The 23,301-nt window shown below is 36.5% G+C and overlaps 1 long non-coding RNA gene across 1 annotated transcript in view; it reads right to left on the bottom strand.

The window, feature by feature from the left end:
• LOC115066974 overlaps window positions 1-23,301 on the bottom strand; it is a 261,305-nt gene that overhangs the window by 132,280 nt on the left and 105,724 nt on the right. The window contains exon 2 of the long non-coding RNA XR_003846411.1: window positions 15,610-15,714. This is a non-coding gene — a long non-coding RNA (uncharacterized LOC115066974). The remainder of the gene's footprint in view (window positions 1-15,609; window positions 15,715-23,301) is intronic.

Below are 23,301 nucleotides of genomic sequence, written 5' to 3'. Positions count from 1 at the left end.
CTGGGTGTCAACTTGACTGGATCTGGGATTAACTGAAATGAGAGAGATCTTCTTGATTAGATCATCTGAAGCTGGAAGACACACCCTAAATGCAGGTGTTACCTTCTGATGGCAGCCCATGTAAAAGGCCATGGCAGAGGAGAGTGTTTGCTATTTGCTTCTTGCCTTCTCTCTCACTGGTAAGTTTGTCTTGCTGCTGTAGCCTGAAGAATACCTGATCTTTTGGAATTCACCAGACCTTCAGCACCAGATTGGCGCTACTGAGACATGCAGCATCATGGACTGAGCGACTATGGATCCTCAGCCTCTGCAGTGTGGTGCAGCCATTATTGGACTACTCGGACTCTATCCTGTGAGCTAAGCTGATAAATCTTTATACACATTCATTCTACTGGTTCTGTTTCTTTGGAGAACCCTGACTAATACAGTCCCTGAGCTGTGGGTAGGTGAGGTTCCATATAGGAGTCCATCCTATACTTTACAGTCTCTTATTCTCCAAAACTTGGCCAGATGTGGCCTCCTGTGTGTATTGCTCTCTGATATACATGGAAGCCTCACTGGTGAGAGTTGAGGTGTTCATTAGCCCTCTCAATACCTCTTTTTCCATTATGATCCATGGGCCTTAGTTTTAGAGGTTTGACTGCAGATATGTCACCTAGTACTGGGCATCTCCCAGAGGTATGTTCTCTGTGTCTGACCATATGTGCAACTCTGCAGTAGCTTCCACCTGATGCAAAAACAAGCTTCTATGATGAGTGCTGTATGGCATGCTAGTCACTCTAAGGAAGGTCTCTTCTAACTGCCACTGCATTCTCTGTCACACAGCTCCAGGTATGCATATGCGTTAATGTTCAGGCACTCCATGTGCATTTATCATAGGGTGTCTAAAGCATCACTTTTCCTTCTAGGTATCTTAAATTGTAGACTCATGAAAAACAAATAAATCAAAACACTATTAAAAAGTCTCTTGACTAAAAAAATGCTCCAGTCTAGATGGATTCACAGCAGAATTTTACCAGACCTTCAAAGAAAACCTACAACCAATAGTACTTAAAATGTTCAAAAACATTGAAAAAGAGAGAGGAGTCCCAAACTCTTTCTAATGATGCACATATCTCATACTAAAACCAGGTAAAGACACAAGAAAGGAAACTATAGGACCAATACCTAATGAACATAGATGTGAAGATTCTCAACTGAATACTCACAAACTGCATACAGACACACATCAAAAAGATCATCCATCATGATCAAGTGCACTTTATTCCAAAGATTCAGGGATCATTCAATACATGTAAATCAAATGTAATAAATCATATAAATGGACTAAAAGACAAAAATCACATGGTCATCTCAGTAGATGCAGAAAAAGTTTCTAACAAAATCCTGTTGGTTAGAAGTCTTAGAGGACACTGAACTGGAAGGACATAGCTCAACATAATTAAAGCTGGCTACAACACTCCTACAGGCAACAACTTTCTAAATAGAGAGAAACTTGAAGCATTCCCATTAAAATCAGGAGCTAGACATGGCTGTCAGCTAGTTCCACTCCTTTTCAAAAAAATATTTGAAACTCTTCTAGAACTGTAGACAAGACAAAGAAATTAAAGGAGTATTAATTTGGAATGAAGAGGTCAAATTATTCTTATTTGCAGATGATATGGTATTATACATAAGACATTAAAAATGCCACCAGTAAACTGAAAGAAATAATGATTTCTTCAAAGGGGAAGGTTACAAAGTCAACCTACAAAATCGGAGAAAGAGTTCAGTGAAATATATCTGTTCACCATAGCCTCAAAAATATCTAGTGGCAAACTAACCAAAGACATTAAAAATCAACTAAATGAAAAATTAAATTCTTTGAAGAAAGAGATTGTAGAAGTAACAAAGAGATGGAAAGAATGCTCAGAGATTGTTAGAATCAATACAGTGAAAAATGATGATCCAACCAAAAGCAATTTAGAGGATGAGTGCAAACCCAATCAAAATCCCTGTGATGTTTGTCACAGAAAATGAAAAATTAATTCTAAATTTCATATGAAAACACAGAAGAGAGCCAAAGTAATCCTGACCATGAAGCGCAATGCCATGAGGGTTATCATACCAGATCTCAATCTATGCTATAGCTATAGTCATAAAAATATCAGCATGGTATTGGCACAACAGACATTTAGATTAATGAAACAAAATAGGAGACCCAAACATGAGTGCCTGCCACTACAGCCTCCAAATATTTGAGAAAAGTGCCAAGAGCACACAATGACAGAAAGACAGTTTCAACAAATGGTCCTGCCAAAATTGGATTTCCATGTATAGAAGGATGAAATTAGACCCATACCTGTCACATTGAACAAAAGTCAACTCCAAATGGATCAAAGACCTCAATGTGAATACTGAAATGCTGAAACTATTAGAAGAATACATAGGCAATACCCTACAAGATATAGGGGTAGGAAAGGGCTTTGCAAATCAGATGTCAGTTACTCAGGAATTAAGGTCAACAATCAACAAATGGAACCTTGTTAAACCAAGAAGCTTCTGTGTTTCAAAGGTGAAGAGGAAACCTACAGAGTTATAGGAAATCATCAGCTATTCACCTGACAGAAGATTAATATTCAGAATAGGTAAAAAAAAAAAACTCAAAAAATGAAGCCAAAAAGCAAATCACCCAATTAAAAATGGGCTATGGATCTGAACAGAGAGCTATCAAAAGAAGAAATAACGATGACTAAGAAACACTTTTAAAAGTATTCAACATCCTTAGCACTTAGGGACATGCAAATAAAATTATTTTCAATGACCAACAAAAATACAATGCACAGTGAAGTTATCCTTTAGAAACAAAGAAGAAATGAAGTATCCACCATTTTCTTGATAGTTGAGAGAATTCATCATCACTATACTGGCCCTACAAGAAATAGTGAAGCCAGTCATGGAAAAATGGAAGGCAAATAACTATTATCATGAAATGATGTGAAAGACTAAAACTCACTGGTTTATATAGAACAATAAAAAAGAATTTTTTTCTAAAAAGCAGAAGAGAGTGAAAATAATGAAGAATATATATAAAAAGGTCAGAATTAAACTCATGAATAATAGCTCTGAAAGGTAATCAATTAAATTCTTCAAACAGTTTATGTACAATGACAAATAGATTTTTTAAAAAATACCTAACATGGGGCTGGAGAGATGGCTCAGAGATTAAGAACACTGGCTGTTCTTGCAGAGGACCCAGGTTCAGTTCTCAGCACCCACATGGCAGACAACCATCCCTAACTCCATTCCAGGGGATCCAGCTCCTCTTGTGACTTCCATGGGAATTGCATGACATGGGTGCACTTAAATACATGCAGGCAATATGGTAATTTCCATAAAATTAAAATAATAAATAAAATATTATTTTAAAAAATACCTCATTGTACATATAAGAAACTTGTTTCAGTCATTAAGACATATATAAATAAACAGTGGAGGGTTAGGAAATAATATTCAAAATCAACGAAAACCAAGGGGCTAGAAAGATGTCTTGACTAAGCAATTAAGAACACCGGCTGCTCTTGCAAAGGACCCAGGTTCAAAACCCAGCACCCACATGGCAGCTAACAACCATCTGTATCTCCAGTTCCAGGTGATCCAATACCTTATTCTGACTTTCACAGGCATTGCATCACATGGGTATACTTACATACAAGCAGGTAATACACTCATGCACATAGATAAAAATTGGAAACCAAAAGCAATCAGAAATAGCTATAAGTACTATCAGAAAAAATGTTCTTCAAATCAAATACTGTTAAAAGCACCAAAATAAGAATTCTGTGTAATAAAAAAGGATGTTGCACTGTTTCTAACAAGAACAATAATAATGAAAATCATATATATTCCCAAAGATAAGGTATACAGACATACAACATAAACATGATGTGCACTAATGAAAAGGGGGCCTCCAGCACTGTACTGGCAGATCATATTAACCAGACATATTAACAACAATGTTGATTTGTATCCATTTATTTATTTATTTATTTATTTATTTATTTATTTTATACTATAGGGTCTCCCTATAGCAGAAGTTGACCTGGAATGCCTTATGCAAATCAGGCTGTCTTCAATCTCACAGAAATGTGCCTGCCTCTGCTTCCCATGTGCTGGGATTAAAAGCATGTGTCACCAACACCTAACAATATTGATTTTAAAATAAACAGTACCAGCCCCAATAACCCATCCATCAGATTTCATGCAACCTATTATATATGTTAAGGTTTATCAAGGGACAAGGGTAGGGGACTGAATATGATTGAGATGTATGAAATTTGCAAACTTCAATAAAATACATGATAGCATAGACTGAGTGAAATTGAAGGCATTTATAAAACATTTCATTAACATTTGCCAAAGTAGCACTAGCATTTTATTTTAAAAATCAAGTATCTTCTGAGATAAAACAAGAAACCAACAAGACAGAGCTGGAGAGATCACTGAATAGGGAATGGCACTTGGCACTTTCTGTCAAACCCGAAACCTGACAAACTGAGTACAGCTACTAGAATCCATTTCGAGAGAACCAAATCAAACAGGTTATTCTATGACTTCCACAAGTACACTGTTGTGAGTGCACAAGCCAACAGACGCAGAGACACTGTCACAAAAACAGACACATACACATGCTAAATGTAATTTTAGAAAAAAAATTAAATAGATCAACAAAAGGAAGATTATAAATGATGCAAATACTCTTGCCTTGTCATTGAATCAGTAAAGAAATAAAAGAAAAATTAAAGAAAAAAATTTGGAAAAAACAATGGAAAAGGAAGCACCTCATTTTCAAAGATCAGACATAGAAAAAGCAATATTAAGAAATATATAGCCAAAAAACCTGACTGCAAAAAACAAAGTGTGGACATTCCAAACAACCTGACACTGCCTCACAAAAACTTCAAAATTCAAGAAACAAACCAAACTCAACACTGGAAGAAAGAAAGGAATAATAAAGACCACAGAAAATAAATGGATGAGAAACTATGAAATGTAAGGAAGAGACGTTTTTAAATGACAAACATAAATGCGAAATATTTTAGATAGACTAAGACTTGAATAAAAAAATCAGAACTGTAAAAGGACACATCGTAACTGATCTTTCAGAAATGCAAAGAACTGTTAGCGATTATCTTGAACCCCACATGAAAAATTGGAAAAACCAAGCAATAAATTCCCATATGCATAAAGTCTACAAAAATTGGAACATGAGGCTCTAAAAACCTAAAGAGATTAGTAACAAGTGATGTAATTTTATATGTACAGGTCCAGATGGCATAACTTTTTAATTTATTGAACATTTAAAGAAGAACTAATTCCAATTTTTCTCAATCGATTTCAAAGCATGGAAACTGAACATATCCTGAGTTTTCTGTAATGACAGCATTAGCCTGACAACAAAAGCACTGAAATAACCAAAAAAGAAGAAAAAGGTAATGGCAGAGAAATAACCCTGTTGAAAATAAATGGAAGACTCTCAGTAAATTACCAAGAAATTGAATCTAACATTTCATCAAGCAAATAAAAAATACTTATCATGGTCAAGTGGCTTTATCACAGAACTCACCAAAAACACAGAGTCTTCAAAACAACCTTAAGAAAATCAGCATCTGCAGAGCCAGCTCAGCAGCTAAGAGCATATGTTGGTCTTACAGAGAACTTGAGTTCTGTTCCAAGAAATCAGGTCGGTGTGTTGACAACAGCCTGTAACTCCAGCTACACAGGATTCAATGCCTTCATCCTTCCATGTACACTCACGTACTTGTATCCCCACAGAGATACACAAGCATGCACATGATTAAAAACAAATATTAATCCTTAGAACAAGAGAAAGAAAATTAGAGCAAGTTCCTGTGATGTGTAGAGTACAAAACTTTTTCAAAGGCATATATATGTGTGTGTGTGTGTGTGTGTGTGTGTGTGTGTGTGTGTGAAATAAAAAGGCAAATGGGACCCAGTAAGTCAGAATCTCTTTTGTTGATATGAATCAAAACTATTCAGTTGGTTAGGTTGGGAACAAGTACAGTCCTTGCGGCGCAACTGATCACTCTTTCATACTCTAGTCTGAAACACCAAAATGTATACCAAAAAGTGATTATTGCAAGATCCTGCAACTGAAGAATTGGTCCAAGGACAGCAGGTTCACCAAGAACAAGTGGATGGGGAAGGAGAACACAAAAACTAAACCACAAGCTCACATATACAGGCAAACCCATACACGTAAATGAACTATTCCTGCTGGGAAAGATCCCACTCCTGGATAAAATTACAACTTAAGTTGGCATTTGAGGGGATGAGTCTAAGAGCAAGGCAAGCAACCTTTGAGATGATGAAGCTACTTTTTGAGAAACATCTATTTTTGTTTTCAAGTTGAACAAATAGAAAGAGAAAGTAAATATTAAATGACACAGCAAAGTGATGGATATTTTGAGATTTGTATATGTTTTTTATTGTTCATTAGAGTAATACAAACGATCTATTCCCATGAATAGGAGCTTTGCTCCCCTCTTGTGAGCTCCCTTTTCTACTGCCCATGAGCAGGACATGTGGGTCTGCCTGGGAGCTGGAGCTGTGGTCCCCTATGGTTACTTTCTTGTGTACTGGAACCATGGTTCCTTCACATGAGCTGGTGCTATTGACCCATCCTGGAAATTGAAACAGTGAATCAATCCTCCCACATTAAGCCTGAACTGTGGTCCCTTCCCATAAGCCAGTCATGATCCCCTACTGTGAGCTAGAGCTGAGGTACACTCATATGAGCTAGAGCTCTGGTCCCCTCACATGACCCTGAAACATTGTACTCCTAATGTGAACCACAGTTCCACATCCCTCTGGTGGTAGGCTGATAGCAGAGCAGAGTAAAGCAACGTGGACTTCCTAATGTTTGGCAGGAGTTTCAGGCTTCTCTGAGTGACTATATTCCCCACAGCCTGTTCCCCTGAGTTAACAGGTTGTGTATGTCAGAAGCTTACCCACTGATGCTGGGGACAAGGGTGATCACTGTTATTTCCAGATTTTGGTCTTGGGAGGATTGATTAACTGGAATAGATTTCTCACCTCCCCTAAGGTGTGGCTGTTGTCCTTACTCTGGCACATGGTCCTGGATTTTCTCATATTTTTCTATTATTATTCTACACTCCCAGTATGCCTTTACCTATGGTCTAATTGAACTTCTAGAGGCAAAAATTAGCCTGAGATGTTAAAAAATGAAAGTAGAAAGTACTGTAATAATGAAACTGATATAATTCTCAAACTAAAAATATGTAATTAGATCTTAGAATATAAATTCATAATTCTATATATCTACTAAAATTCTATATATCTACTACTAAAATGGCCACAGTCCAATCAAATGAAGACAATTCCTCAGTTGAGTTCTCTCAAACGAGGTGTGTCAAGTTGATAACTAAAGCTATCCATCACAATTGGCCCATTGCCAACTTGACACACAAACACATTGTTATTAAACCACAATCTCTGCATTTTTTGTCCCCAAGATATGATGTTAATACTAATATTAGAACATAAAACAGTACATCTTTAAAAATTTCATGTCCTTACAAAAATCCAAACACTTTAAAATTCCAAAGTCCCTTTTCAAGACATATTTCAGACACAAGACTTGGAGCAATGGAGCTGAAACCAACTTGGAAGGAATGTCCCTGAAGACTGGCTCTCCTAGTTTTGGAGAACAGTATGCAAGCTGCTAAGGGAGAACATCAGCAGAAAGTCCAACCCCAGGTTTAAGGCCTAATAACCCTCAAAATGACTAGTACAGCAAACTATGTTGGGGCAGTAGTGGCACTTTTATCTTAGGAGTAATCAACAGTTACCTAATTGGACCTTCATGTGTGATACTGTAAACACAGCCAAATACACGTGGCTTGAGATGTCATAGATCTTAGAGAAAATCCCAAGGCTGTCACATACCTAGACAAATGCAATTTCTTACTATGCGTTAACTATGGATCCTTATATAGTTTTAAATTTTTATTTATTATTTTTATTTTAAGTGTATGAGTGTTATGCCTGTGTGTAAGTTCACCTGTGTCGTGCAATGCTCGTGGAGGACAGAAAAGGCTGTCATCTTTAAAAGTTCCATGTCCTGGAACTAGAGTTATGGGCAGTTGTTAGCTACCATGTGGGTGCTGGGATTCGAACCTGGGTCTTCTGCAAGAATAGTCAGTGCTCTTAACCTCTGAGCCATCTCCCCTGCCCCAGATTCTTATATTTATGGAGAAATATGCCAGTCACTACCTGTGAAAGAAGCTTCTTTTGCAACAGAGACCATTATGGAGTTCTACAACTGGCCACACAAACAGAGATTAAGTGTCTGTGTAAGGCCGATTCATAAGTGACACATCTACAGTGGAACATCTACAACTAAAATTAATGGAATATAGTGGAACAAAGGGTAGATTATTAATGCATTCCTCAACTCTCATCAAGGAAGCTCCCTTATGCAACAGAGGGTGATGAACCCAGATTTCATGGACCATTGAAGAAGAGGGGGCAGAAAGATTGTAGGAGCCAGGGAAGGAAGAAAAAGGGAGTTCAATGTTTCTTTTAAAATTCTCTTAACTGATGGCTCCTGTAAAATCCAAAATAAGTAACATCTTGTTTTAAAAAGGAAGAATTGGCTACATTAAACAAAACCAAAGTCCAGCAAAGTAGCTCAAGGCTGCACATCTGGGATTCACTCATGATCTTCTGGGCTCCAATTGGCTTTGGAAGCTCCATCTTGGCTCTGCCATCCACAGCACACACAGCTTGTCTGGTAGGTTTAGGCCAGCTCCACTCCACACCTACTGCTGCCCTTGACAATTATACCATGGTCTTGTTATCTCCAATATGGCAGAGGCTCTACTGAAAATTATCCTGCATCTTCACCAGTGAGCTATTCCTGGTCTCTCAGGGTGCCAAGCCTCAGCTGCTCTCTAAGATGCCTTCATGTCTTCAAAACCAGTACCATGTAGGACATGGTTACACATCAGCAAATCTTGCTCCCAGCCTGAGATGTAGCCTCAGGCCCCCTCTGGACAACAGCTTCTGTGTGCAGATCCTGAGGAAATACTTCCCAGAAGATTTCACCTCAGTGATGCTGGTCTCTTATTACAGCTGATTTTCAGTCTCAGCTAACCAGCATCACTTGTCCCAGTAAAGCACAAATTTTCACTTTCAAAAATTCCATACAAACAGCCCTGATAGAGTCTTTGCTTCTGTTTAAGTTTCACAAACCAGGCATCCATCATTTACACCTGTTTCAGCATTATCTTCTAAGTTCCTATAGAAAAGCTCACTGAGCTCCAAGCAATTTTCCAGTCCAAAGCTCCCAAAACTTCCACAGTCCTCCCAGACAGATATAGTCAGTTCTGTCACAGCAATATCCCACAATCCTGGGTACCAATTACTGCCTTAGTTACTTTCCTGTTGCTGTGATAAAACAGTGACCAATGGAAGTTATAATAGGAAGATGAAAGAGGTGACCAGAGCAGAAAGGGGAGCTCAGACCTTGAAGCAGGCACAGCAAGCAGAATGCTATTGGAGATCCTTCAAGGTTTAAGAACTCTCAAAGCCTATCCCCTTGTGACCTGCTTCCTCCAGCAAGGCCACATCTTTTAAGACATCCCAAAGCATCAGCAGCAACTGGGGACAAAAAATATCCAGATACTTGGAACCTATGGGGGATAATCTCAATTAAAACACCACCACCACTACCTACCTACACACATACACACATACACACAAACACACAAGCAAAGAAAGACTGGATTTTATCACAAATTCCACAATGAAGGGTCATCATAACTTGCTGGAAGTAAAGTAAGACAGCGAATTGTATGTGTTTTGTTATATGATAATAAAGTATATTGTATTAAATGGTACAAAAAAAGTTTAAGAAAGCAAGTGGTGGTGGTGCGGGCCTTTAATCCCAGCATTTGGGAGGCCTAGGTAAGGGGATCAAGATGGGACTGCTCTAACAGCAACTTCCAGGCCACCTGAGGCTACAGGGAAACCCTGTCTCAAACACAACAAAACAAACAGAAAAAAAGTTATCAAAGATAGAAGAAGCTGCACTTCACTCTGCCTACGCTAATGCTTCCATGGAAATATGATTCCCTCCAATTATAATTTTTTTCAGTTAAGAATAATAAATATGAGACAGGTTCCTGTGTATTTTGTCCTTTGCTCAGCTAGGAGCTGACATGTTCACTTAATTTATCTAAAAAGCCTCTAAAATATATTTATGATACCATTCTGATCATATCAGAATAAGTCACATATTGGAAATAAAATCTTGCTGACTAGGTTGCACCTTTAATCAACAGAGTTGTCATGGTAAGGTTGCAGGACAAACAGTACTGGTGAGATCATTATGCCATCCTCATTTTCCTTGAGAATGTCAACATAGTCGCAGCTACTTTTGTTTTGAATTTAAAAGATTTCCCAAGCTGTCCAAAAGCAAGCTGGTTATTTTCAATGGACTGAAACACCCTAAGTTGCTGCTTCTTAAAAATACTGCTTCAACTTTTTGTCTTTTACTTAGTTTTAGGTTTTTGTTTTCACATTGTATTTATTGATTCTCTCTCTCTCTCTCTCTCTCTCTCTCTCTCCCTCTCCACCTCTCCCCCTCTCCTTGCTTGTGTGTGGGTGTGGGGGTGTGTGTGTGTGTGTGTGTGTGTGTGTCTCATCAGTATCATAGAATTTGTATGGAGTTTAGAATACAATCTTCAGGAGCTGGTTCTCTCTCACCATCAGGTTGGTTCTAAGGGTTGAACTCAGGTGGTCAGGCTGGTATGCACTTTTATACTCACTGAGCCATCATGAGAGCCAACTTTTAGTTGCTGGCTATTGTTTTTTGTTTGTTTTGTTTTATCTTTTTGTTTTTGTTGAGACAGAGTCTCACTATGTAGTCCCAGGTGGCCTGAAACTTGCTCTATAGATCATTTCAAGCTGGCATTGATCACACAAAGATCTGCCTGCCTCTGCCTCCTCCCAAGTGCTGGATTTAAAAGGCATGCACCACTAGGACTAGCTAGCTTTTAATTCAACATAACTTAAACAGATTAAATAATACCTGCCTCTGCTTCCAAAGTGCTGGGACTACAGATATGTGCCACCATGCCTTTTTTAAAAATATTTCACCAAGGGTGGTGCTTAACACCTTTAATTCCAGAATTCCAGTACTCAGAAGGCAGAGGGAGGCAGATCTCTGTGATTTGGAGATGTCTCAGCAGTTAAGAATGTTTCTATTCTTCCAGAGGACCTGAGTTCAGTTCCCAGTATCCACACTGGGTGACACACAATTGCCAGTAACATCCGCTCCAAAATCTGTCTAATACCTTATTCTGGACTTATGGACAACCACACACATGTGGCATACACTCACACAGACTCACATGCACATAAATAAAAATAAATCTTTTTAAAAAGAGTTAAAAACCCCAGAAAATGCTAAGCAGAATTTTTTAATACATTATGTTGAGTTTTCTCTCTAATGTTACTCCAAAAAGAAAAGAAAAAGTAATTGATGGTGTATAAGCAAATGTAATTTAACATTTACCTATGAGAATTTATTAGGAAAAGAAACATTTCTTTCTATCTTTTACATCTTAACGCTTGCTAAAATATATATGAGCAGTATTCATTTAGGGAAACTAAGAGAATTAACTTTTGACATGGAAGGAAGTTGTAACACTACAAGAGTATATAAATTACAATTTATAAGATAAAGTAATATAAACATTGTTAATTTGCCTTGCAGTGCAGAACAGTATGTGGACAGTTTAAGGATTACTTTAATTTTTATGCACATGTTTAAAGATAAGTGGTACACAGATCCCAGAAAAGGAGGCAATTATATCAGAAAAGTAACAGAAGCAGAAAACATTAGATTAAAATATATTTATTTATTGTCAGTTTCAAGTCAACCTGAATGTCAATTCTTATGGCTTCATGAATACTGTTTAACATCACTTAAGGGACAGTTAATTGAACTAATTCACTAGGCAACTAATTCACTACACAAGTTTGTTTCAGCCTTTCCTTACTCTTCTTGCTTTGCAAGGCATATTTCCTCATTCAAGACAAACTATTTTTCTTCCTTACCCCTCCAATCTTAGATCGTTTCTTAGAAGTAGCAATTGTCTGATAACATTATTGGAGAGCATAGCAGCAGAATACCCGCTTTCTTTTTAAAATAGTCAATTAGGATGCACCCATGTTATGTAAGCCCCATGAAGGTCAGAGGAAGGTGTTAGATCCCCAGGAACTGGAGTTATTGCACTTATTAGTTACCATGTGGGTGCTGGGAAACAAACTTGAGTCCTCTGCAAGAACAGGCAGTGCTCTTAACCACTGAGCCATCTCTCCAGCTCCCTGACACAGATTTTTTTTTTTTTTTTTTTGACTTATAGAAGGAGGAATTTATTTGAGCTTACAGTTCCAAGGGAATAACAGTCTGTCATGGCAGAGAGGCATGAATGCCAGAGGTGTTGAGCAGGAGTGGAAGCAATGCTCTACATCTTTAAGCAGGTACAGGAATCAAGAGAAGCACCCGGAGAGCTGGCAAGGCTTAAGAACTCTCTAAACCTTCCCCCTGTGACAGGCTTCCTCCAGGATAGCCACGCCTCCTAAGGCCACCCAAAACAGTGCCACCAACTGGGGACAAAATGCCTGACACAGATTTAAAGTGATTTTGCTCATGTTAATGAGAATAACATTTATGAAAAAATAATTATATAGAAAGAAATAAAGAAGTTATACAAAACATAGAAAAAATGAACAAAATCTTTATCAAACAAGATTTAAAAGTTGTTAATAATTGTGAAAATATTTTTGTTGTTTCTCATCAAGGAAATGCAATTAACATCCCAAACTATCATCATTATTCATGCACTGTTACAGATATTGAGAAAAAACAAGAAAACAACAAGTATTTCTAAGCATTTTGAACAACTGGGTGTGAGCTTGTACAATTGTTTTATTGGAATTTTCAATGTCTTTAAAAGTAAAATATGGACATTTACTTTTTTTCTAGAAATTTCACAAATTTTTGGTGTTTGTCCAATACATATTCAAAGATTGGTATGCACAGATTATCCCAGATACCCTATTCAAATGCTTACTTATTATGGAATTGGCATAGTATTAATAATAGTGAATTGTTATCAAAAATTAAAATATGCTAATAAAAGTTACACAAGTCAAAATGGATGAATCTCCTCAAAATAATTTTGAATAATGTAAGCCAGATGCAACAATTTCACCTATATTAGGTTCAAATAAAGACAAAATTTGTTTTGTAGATATTAGGAATGTTCTATTTAAATATTTGGGTGTGACATAGTTGTGTTTCTTGAAAGCGCATCAGTTCCAGCTGTACACTCTTTGGTTAGATTTTAGAAACATTTACATTAAAAATAAAAATTATATTTTATTTAAAGTCAGACAAAATCTTAGCTCACCAAAATGATGTTGATCCTTTGAGTAGTTATTTTTGAACTTCATACTCTCTTTATCCCTTTGAATGAGTTGGAATTAAATAATTGTCTATATTTGTGCAATTTATTTTGAATTTTTGGCACAAAAAGATGAAAAATGTATATGTGTATATTGTGTTATGTATTTGCAGTTTATGTATATTTGTTAGTGTGTGTGTGCGTGTGTGTGTGTGTGTGTGTGTGTGTGCACGCATGCTGGTCCCCATGTACATGTGTACATGTTCATGTGTAGGCCAGATGTTGAATTCAGATATCCTTCCTCAATTGCTTCTTTCCATCTTTATTCTTTGAGATAGGATTTCTTCATGAATTTCATTGATTCAGCTAAGCTGGCTAAAAGGTTAAGAGATCTACCTGTTGATGACCTTGCTTCCCAGTACTAGGGTCACAGACATGTACCACATGTACCACAATACCCTGTTTCTTTTTATCAATGCTGTCAATTAGAACTTGGCTTCATGCTTACACAGTAGAAACTGAGGCATCTTCCTATTTCTTTCACAAGTATTGCTGTTGTTGTTATTATCTGAGTCAGAGTCCTACCATAGGCCTGACTGTAACATGCTATATAAATTTCCATATATGAAAATAGTTAAAATGTAATTGATTGCTGTTTTATTATTACTATTCTCCATAAATCTAATATATCAATACTTTGCTATTATTACTGGTAGAAAGGGCAGTGGGAACACATCTTAATTGTTTTAAACTGCTGCAACAGCATATGCTATAGTAGAGAATTTATTTAGAAAACAAAAATATATTGCTTGCAGTTATGGAGGTTGGAAATCTGTGATGTAGTAGATGATGAGACTTCAGTCTCTGTTTTTCAAACATGGCACCCTTTGGCTGGATCTTCCCACAACAACTGCCTGGGGACAAACCATTCTGACCCTGAGTTCTTTCTAGGGATACTAACCCCATTTTCACCCAAAGTCTAACCCTTTAGCACCACTGTCCTGGGGATTAAATCTCAGCATATGAATTTAGAGAGACATGGATACTCACACCATAGCACAGCATATAAAATATATTCTTACTATAAGTTACAATTTAGCAAAGTCCTCCAGGATAAAAGTGCATGCAAATGCCACGGCTGTTTCCTGGGACGGTGCTGTTTGCCTGTAATCCCAGATTTAGGGAGGTTCAAAACCACAATTACAAATGAGAAAAGAGCCCATATATTTTTACTTGAGTTTTCATGATAAGATAGCTTATGAAAACAAATGTATAAGCATTTCAGAGTTAATATTTTAATTTTTGGTTTACATATATATTCTATAGGCTGTATTTAATAATGAATTAATTCAGTTTCAAGACTTTAATAGTTCTAAAATAAAAGTGATTTTAGAAAAAATTGTTACAGAAAACCTTGAAATCTTCACATAACTACAGAGTCCATAATCAACAATTACAACAAAATCCTTTTCTGAGAACTCACCAACCTAATTGAAAGCCTCATGCACTGCATCTGAATGTGAAAACAGATTCATCACAGACTGCAGGGATATTTTGGTTCACTTCACTCTTCACTACAGCTGACAAGCAGCACCACATACTTTTTAGAAAGTCACCATTCTGTTCCTGAGTTCTCTGATGGCAGGAGTTGGATGGAGTACGGGGGCACTGGGGGAGGGGAGTATTGGTTCGGGATTTTAATCCCATCATTTTTTTTCTGTGCAATCTTTTAGTCTCAATGAAATTCCCTTCTGAATTGCAAGTCAGGTCTCCCCAGTGGAGTCCTTTTGTCAATACAAAAGCCACCTGAGGGTGCATAACAACCACAACTGTCAGGAGAGTGAACATAGCAAAATTCTGAGCTCTAAACTCCTCCCTGGGGAGAGATAGCTAGATGATGCTAGGTTACCAAATGCCCCAACTTCTCCAATGCCCCAACATCGCCAAGGTTTCCTTGCCCAAAGAACTAGCAGAACAATCTTATAGCTGCTATAGGTGCAAGCTGGGTGTTGGGTGGGAGGAGGTGACAGGGACTTATATTAGCACAGCCTTAGATTTAGTGACAAGAAAAAGCATAAAACATTAAAACAAAACCAAACCATATTTTTACCTTCTCTCTCTAGAGATGAAGACATTGTTCATTCATTCTGTAATTCAACAATTTGAGTCTTCTTTGCTTTTTATTGAGGCCATATCTATGCCAAATATTTAGGGCCTGAAAAGAAAAAAAGTTTGGAGTAGAATAAAACTGTGTGATATCCACAATCCCCAGCTTTGTTGGTTGATTTGAGTCCTCTCCTATGTCAGGTCTGTCTACAAAGAATGCAATCAACTGTGTATTAATTAAAGATGGTAGATCATATTGTAGGTATCATTACAATAAAAAAATGAATTTTTCAAAAAGGACTTCCAGTATGTGCATTATGACATTGTTATACATCTACAAATGTGTAATGATGTACAAACATAGAATGTTGGCTTCTGAATTTCACTACAAATTCAAATACATATTTTGAAAAATAACAGCATAAATTTTCATATATGATCAGTATATTTATTTTTTATTTCTAGTAAGAATACCATGGACAGAAGTCTTAATAGTTAAGCACACATTGTTTCCAGCATAATTGATGTATTCTACAATGCTGAAGATTCCTACTCAAAGTACATTTTAGTAATTTTCACTATATAGAATATAATTTTTCTCCTACTTGCAAAATTATTTATAATTAAGGTTATAATTATGTCATTAGTATAAATGCATAATCTGCTTAAAGAAAATCTTACATACAGAAAAAATGTTAGAAATACAGAAATTATATTCAATGATTAGTTTAACACACAATTCTAAATTTATCTCTGAAACAAAAAAAGATTTTCAGAACTATTGACAACAGTTTGGTTTCTGTTTTCCATTTTAGCTCCAGAAATGTAATATATTTAATTTGCCTTGAAGTGGAAACTCATTGGTTGTTTTGGAGAGATGTGCAATGGGGTAGTTGTTCTTGGAGTAGTTCAGCCACAACCTTCAATGAAGGCACTCTTTCCTTTTGACCTACCCACTGTACAGTGTGCCAAAGGCTGTCTTTGTCAAACTCATGTTAACATGAATCCTCATAAATGATTCTTATTTAATAGAATGTCCTTGGAGAAGTTAGCTAAGAATCTCAAAATAATTCATCCTAGATTTGTAATGAATCATAAATCCAGTAACTGATATCCTTTGTGTATGCATGTGTATGGTACATGTTCATGTCTGTGCACATGAAAGCCAGAGGTATATGTCAGGTGTCTTCTTCTTTTGAGACAGCGTCTCTTACTGAACCTGAACTCTACAAATAAGTAGAGTGACTGGACAGCAAACCCTGAAGGTGCTCCTATCCCTATATTCCCGGTTCTAGTGACACGGGCACTTGCATCCACACCTGGTGCTAGGGATCAAACTCATGTCTGTGCAGCAAGCACTTTACTTACTGTAGCCCCATACCATTGCATGAACAAGCAGAATTATACTCTAGAAAGGAGAACATGAAATGAGAATAAAGTTACATTATTTAAGACCAAGAGAGACAAAAGTTCAAAGAAGTCAGAAGACACATGCAGAGTTCTTCACTAGAACCTTTGGAGGGTACATGGCCTTGCTGACTCCTTGATTGAAAATTTTAACTTCTAGACTCTGGAAACAAGCAATAATCCCTGTTGCTGGAAAGTATATAGTTTGCAGGCTTTTGCTATGGCAGCCTATGAAATAATGTGCCAGGTATTGGTTGCTTTGGAAGGTAACCACACAAGATTCTGTAAAGTGGTGCCTTATTGGACTTACCGTAAAACTTAAACAGTTGGTTTATAATAGGTTCAAGTAAGAATAATGAGAATATATACATGACCAACAGGTGTCACTGATGTTGTCTTCTCCTTAAGTATATCCAACTAAAGAAACAGAAATTCAAAACTTTGATCAGACACATGTTCTTATCCTGCTTGTCATCTCTTCAAGAAGCAGAAGGCACTGTAGGTATCTGTCCAAGACACCATCAGCTCTCCTGATTACTCAATGTCCTTCTAACTGATTGCAGTGTTTCTGAGACCATCTGCAGCTTGGACTCCAAAGTGTAGCCTAAGTAAACCTCTCAAATTATAAATTACATTAAGTCATTCTGCAACTGAAAACCTTCCAAAGGCTCTTAATTACAATAAGAATAATTTATAGTCTCTGACCTCTTCTCCTCCTCTTCAATTCTAAACATAATAGACTTCGTGCTATTTCTCTAACATGGCATAGAGGCTCCTGCCTTAGCACTGGCAGAGAAGGTATTCATCCAGATACGGTTATCTGATCCCAGTCCATGAATGGTGGGTCCTCTGCTACATGACATATTTGAAATAGTAACATCTCTTCTGTTTCTCAAATCTTAGATTTCCAAGCTCTTTCAACACTTTCTTCTTGTCATTATTTTTGCCATGATAATAGAATGTTATGACCTTATTTAGTGCTTATTATTTACATTTTTATTCCTTTAATTAAAATACAAGCTATATAAGAATAGAATTCATACTGCTGAGATACTTGCAGAAAAAGGTCTGTTTCACTGATGGTGTTCACTAAATATCGAATGCAGGTACTTATGGAATTGATAGTGGATATTTTTTCCCACCAGCTTCGTTTACCACACTCCAGTGGTAAAAATTATGAAGAGAACTGGATCATCTGAAGAAAATAGGTGAGAAAGTCAATTTTCCTTAATAACAATGGCATTTGTTGCACTGTTTCTTGTCCTTTTGGGCAGCCATTTGGTCAAGAATTATTATGCACACTTGATGGTTAAAGTCAACTTGTATTATGTACATTATTAATATATGAAGAGATCTTCCCAGATAAAAAGGGGAAAACAAAGATGGAAGAAAGCTAAATTTGCTGAAGGAATAAAGAAAGGAGGTTACAGACTAATAATAAAATATTTTAAATGTTTAAGTAGAATTTGGTAATGATCTAATTTAACCACTTTAAAATTATTATTTGAATTAATGTTTACTCAGAATATATTAATTCTAATTTCCTGTAATCATATTCCAAAACATCTGACAATCACTGTGGAGTACTGGGAAGTTTTATTGCTTCATTGTTAAGGTTTTATCATAGTAGCTCTGGCCATGAGTCTTTTTTGTAATGTAGCTGAGTGTATTGCCTGAATGTGTGTAAGCGCACTCATGTCACACAATGACCATGGAGGTCAGAAGAGGGCATTGAATCCCCTGGAGCTGGAGTTAGGATGGTTTTTAGCCAGCATATGGGTGCTGGGAATCAAACCTGGGTCCTCTGCAAGAGGAGCCAGTGCTCTTAATACTGTGTCAAGTCTCCAGCCCCCTGAGCATGACTTTAATGTGTCTATAAAATTTATTTTGGTGAGGGACTGGGGAGATTGCTCTGTGGTTAAAATCCCTGACTTCTCTTGCATAGGGCCTGGGTTCAATTCCAAGCACCCATATGACAGCTAGTAAACATCTATAAGTCTACTTCCAGGGTATTTGATGCCTTCTTCTTCTCTTCACTGGCACTGAAGGACATGGGTACACCTACCTACATGCAGGCAATATTCTCATACATAAAAAATTAAAAAGTAATTTTGCTGAGATATATAAATATATAGATTTATAAATGTAAATTCATTATATTAAGTCATATATACTTGATTCTGCATTATTTAATACATTTTAAAATGACTCAAATAACTAATTAAAATAATTTCATATGGTCATGCATGGTGGCTCACACATTTAATCCAACACTACGGTGGCAGAGGTAGGTGAATTGCTTTGATATCCAGGCCAGCCTGAGGTGGTCTGCATAGTGAGTTCCATGCCAGCTGGGGCTACGTAGTGAGACTCTGTCTGAAAAAAAAAATAAATTTATATGCTCATCGAGAGTGACCCACACCTTTAGTCCTATATATATATATGGCCTATGAGAGGTTGTTCCATATGGTCCATAAGTGCACCCATGTATGCAATGCCCATGGATGTCAGAAAAGGGCAGCAGATCACCTGGCACTGGATTGAATAATATTTGTTAGTTAGCCATTGGGTGCTGAGAACCAAACCAGAGTCTTAGGCAAGAGCCAGTGCTCTTAACCACTGAGCCATCTCTCTAGTGCCTGAAATATTTTTAAGTATGTATGTTTTTTTCTTGCCTGGACACCTTTTAAATCCACAGTTGTTTTTGTTTGTTTGTTTGTTTTTTGTTTTTGTTTTTGTTTTTTCTCTATCTGATGTAATATGAAGAGACCAGAGCTTACCATTTTCTAAATTGCACAGAAGCTATTTTATGGTTTCATATTGCCTAAACCTCATACTTATCTCCTCATCTACTGCAGACGACCTTTTTATCTATAAATCTACTTCAAGATTCGGTTAAAAACACCTCTCTCTCTGAAACAGAGATTTCATCTCATTTAGGTTCCCTTGCTATTCTTCTGCCCCTTGTACAGTGTTCCAAGAAATTACTGTGCGAGAACGTTTTCGGACACCTCTAATAACCATTTTGGAGTCTTCTGTTTAATCACGATTTTGTATCCCTTAAAACAGTGTAAATTTTTTGTTGTTGTTGTACGTCCTCAAAATTTCTGTACTATACACTGATATTTATACTATGTTTCATAAGTTAAAACTCTATGCAGTGCAAAATCCTGCAAATTACAGTTTTGTAATTTTGCCTGTTTCCATTTTACTTACATTTTAAATGAAAGTTTCTGTGTTTGACTACGATATTAGGACAGAGAATATCAGATTAGTTCACCACATTAAGGACAAAGCAGACACTGGTATCAATAGGAGTATTTTTTCCCCCGGTTTATTGAGTATTATTCATGTGATTTTTTTTTCCTTAGTGTCTTTGATCATTATAATTGCAGTAATTCACAAGAGAATTCACGTATCTTCAAGTTAGTATTGCTTGTTATCATAACTTCACAAATGCATTACCTTTTGTATAATTATTTTATTGAAGTATGCTCAGACTTACAAGTGCCCAAAAATAAAAAGGAGATAAAACTAAGTAAAATTGTCAAATTATTACTTTTCAAATTTCTTTCCCTTAATTAAACATATATTTTAAATCAAATGTAAACTCAAAGAGGCCTATTAGTTATTTTTATAATACAAATAGATCTGACTTTTTAATATTTTTTTAAAAATTTGTGGATATGAGTGTTTTACCTGAGTATGTCATGCAGTGCCTGCAGAGTTCAGAAAAGGGTGTACCATCCCTTGGAACTGGAGATAAGGACAGTTGTCAACTGTCATGTGGGTGCTGGGCTTTGAACTTAGGTCCTCTGCAAGACCAGTCAGTGCTCTTAACTGTTGACCCATCTCTCCAACCCCAGACATGACATTCTTGAGAAGGGCAGTTTCAGAACTAGAACGTACCCTTGCTTCACATGATTGTGAAGGGTTGGACTAAAGTATAAAGAAGAAAAAGTGTGAGATATATTTATATGTCTATTTCCAATAGCTTATTCACTGCTCTGGGAACATTTAAACAGATTTCTTTTATCTGGAAAAATCCATGTGATAGCTAAATATGTAACTGTTAATGAGAATGGGGGAGAGGGGAAAACAAGTGTTGAATATTTCAACCACATGTCCCTTCAACCTTCCTGTTCTTTCAGAACACTGGAAGATTAGACTTAACTCTAGAAACTAAATTTAGCCATTAAAAAAAATATTCAAAGAACACTTCTATTCAAACTATTATTTGCAAGGATCAAAAGCTCAAATATGCTGATTATCCACTATGAGCATTTTTCCCCTAAGTGCCTGACTCAGATTAGTCTACATTGAATTCTAAGATAATGTTGCTCAGTCTTAACGCACAAAAGTTGATGATGGGGTGTGCACCTCTATATGTAAGTTAACAATATAAAGAATTATAAGATCAAAGGTAGTCTCCAAGCTGAAATCAAAACAGCAAAATAAAAGAAACTAACTAGGTGTGGTGGCAAAATCTCAAAATTCAGCAGGCAGAAGTAGGCAGATCTCTTTGAATTCAAGTCCAGTTTAGTGTACATAGGAAGTTGCACATTAGTGTCTCAAAAATAATTAAAAAGAGAGAAAGAGGAGAGACAGAGGGAGAGAGAGAGAGAGAGAGAGAGAGAGAGAGAGAGAGAGACTAATAAAAGAAAGGAATAGCTGAAAACAAAAATTTCATGAAGATTAAATACCTGTTAGAATCAGAAATGTAAATAAATATATTACCACCTTGATATAAGGAATATTACAAAACTTAAAAGGATTATTAGAATTTTAAAATATGCTAGTAGAAAAAACTGAACATAAAGGTTAATAAAAACTATTGTAATATTCAAGAAAATTTAGTAATAAGGGCACATTATGAGATTAAAAAGTAATTAAATTACAAGATCTGATTAGAGAGTTATGCATACAAGATGTAACACTTCCCAAAGTAAATAAGAGAGAAAATACAACGTAGACAGTTATCAGCAAATTTTCCAGAAGCAAAGAGCTCATGGTGTCCAATTAAAATGTAGCACCAGGTGACAACCACAATTGAAAATAAACAAATGTCAATTACTCTTGAAAAGGCAGATGTTTGTGGAATGGAAGAACAAAACCATGCATAATGAGAAGATTCAGCAAACTCTGAGAGCAAATATTAAAAGTCACTTACAGGGGCTCAGTCAGTAAAGTGCTTACTGTGCAAAATTGTGGACCTGAGTTCAATCCCTAGCACCCACTTAAAAGTGAGGTTTGTTATACCTCTCAGGAGTCACAGCTCCTTAAATCTGATGATTACTTCTCTCTTCAGGTAGCATGCATACCACCTTCTGGCACTATGAATGCTAGCCAGTAGAGATGAAGCTTTGAGGTCAGTTGATTTCTCCACACTCATGTGCATACTGTCTTCAGCAATAGGGTCTTACCATTGATGTCTGGGGCAGGATAATCAAGCATAATAACAATAACCAGTATTGATTGGTGGTCAAGGGGACCCCCCTGGACTCAACAGGCCTTAAAACAGAGAGGGAACAGGAACTGGAGAGATATGGAGGTATAGGTGAATCTAAGAAGAGTTGTGATAAGGAGTTTGAATATGATTAAAATATATTATTAAAATATATTTTTTGAAAGAATCAATAAAAATATTGTGTAGTGGGGGGAAAAAAAACAGGTTTGTCAGCATGCAGTAGGTAATCCCAATACTGGAGAAATAGAGACAGGTGGACCACAGAGATAGCTGGCCACCAGTTCCTATGCACAAATGTGACTCAGAGATACTTGATTTGAATAAGACTAAGCTTTCCTTACATCATGCTTTCCTGTGAGAATCAAATAGCGATCTGAGCTAGGCCAACAACTTTTCTTCATCTTCTGATTCTTCCCCTAATAAAATCCTGATCTTTCTAAGCTACTGCCCAGATCACTTGAGGTCATTGACTGTATCACACTGAAGTATTTTCTTTTTCTTCCTCCTGAGAGCTGTTATTAAACTTCCATAAAGTTAAAAGCAATGAAGAATTTTATTCCTATTGAAAATAGCTTTTCACTAATGAGCACTATTAAAACCGATCCAAACTATTATCCTGTGAATAAATATGCCCACAATTTTAAGATTTCTTATTTTATTGGGGTTTTGTTTGCATGGTTGAAGACACAGAATCTTTCACTTACATACATTAGGCTCCTTTATGTGTAATTTGAGGCAAATTAACTTTTCTATGCATATGCTTTCTCATGTCCAAAATAAGAATCATTGTAGTCTGTAATGGGATTTGATTTACTAATATTA

This window comes from Nannospalax galili, unplaced genomic scaffold (assembly GCF_000622305.1).
Source record: "Nannospalax galili isolate Female #2095 unplaced genomic scaffold, S.galili_v1.0 scaffold140, whole genome shotgun sequence".
Taxonomy (NCBI): domain Eukaryota; kingdom Metazoa; phylum Chordata; class Mammalia; order Rodentia; family Spalacidae; genus Nannospalax; species Nannospalax galili.
This window is presented reverse-complemented; position numbering and strand designations above follow the sequence as displayed.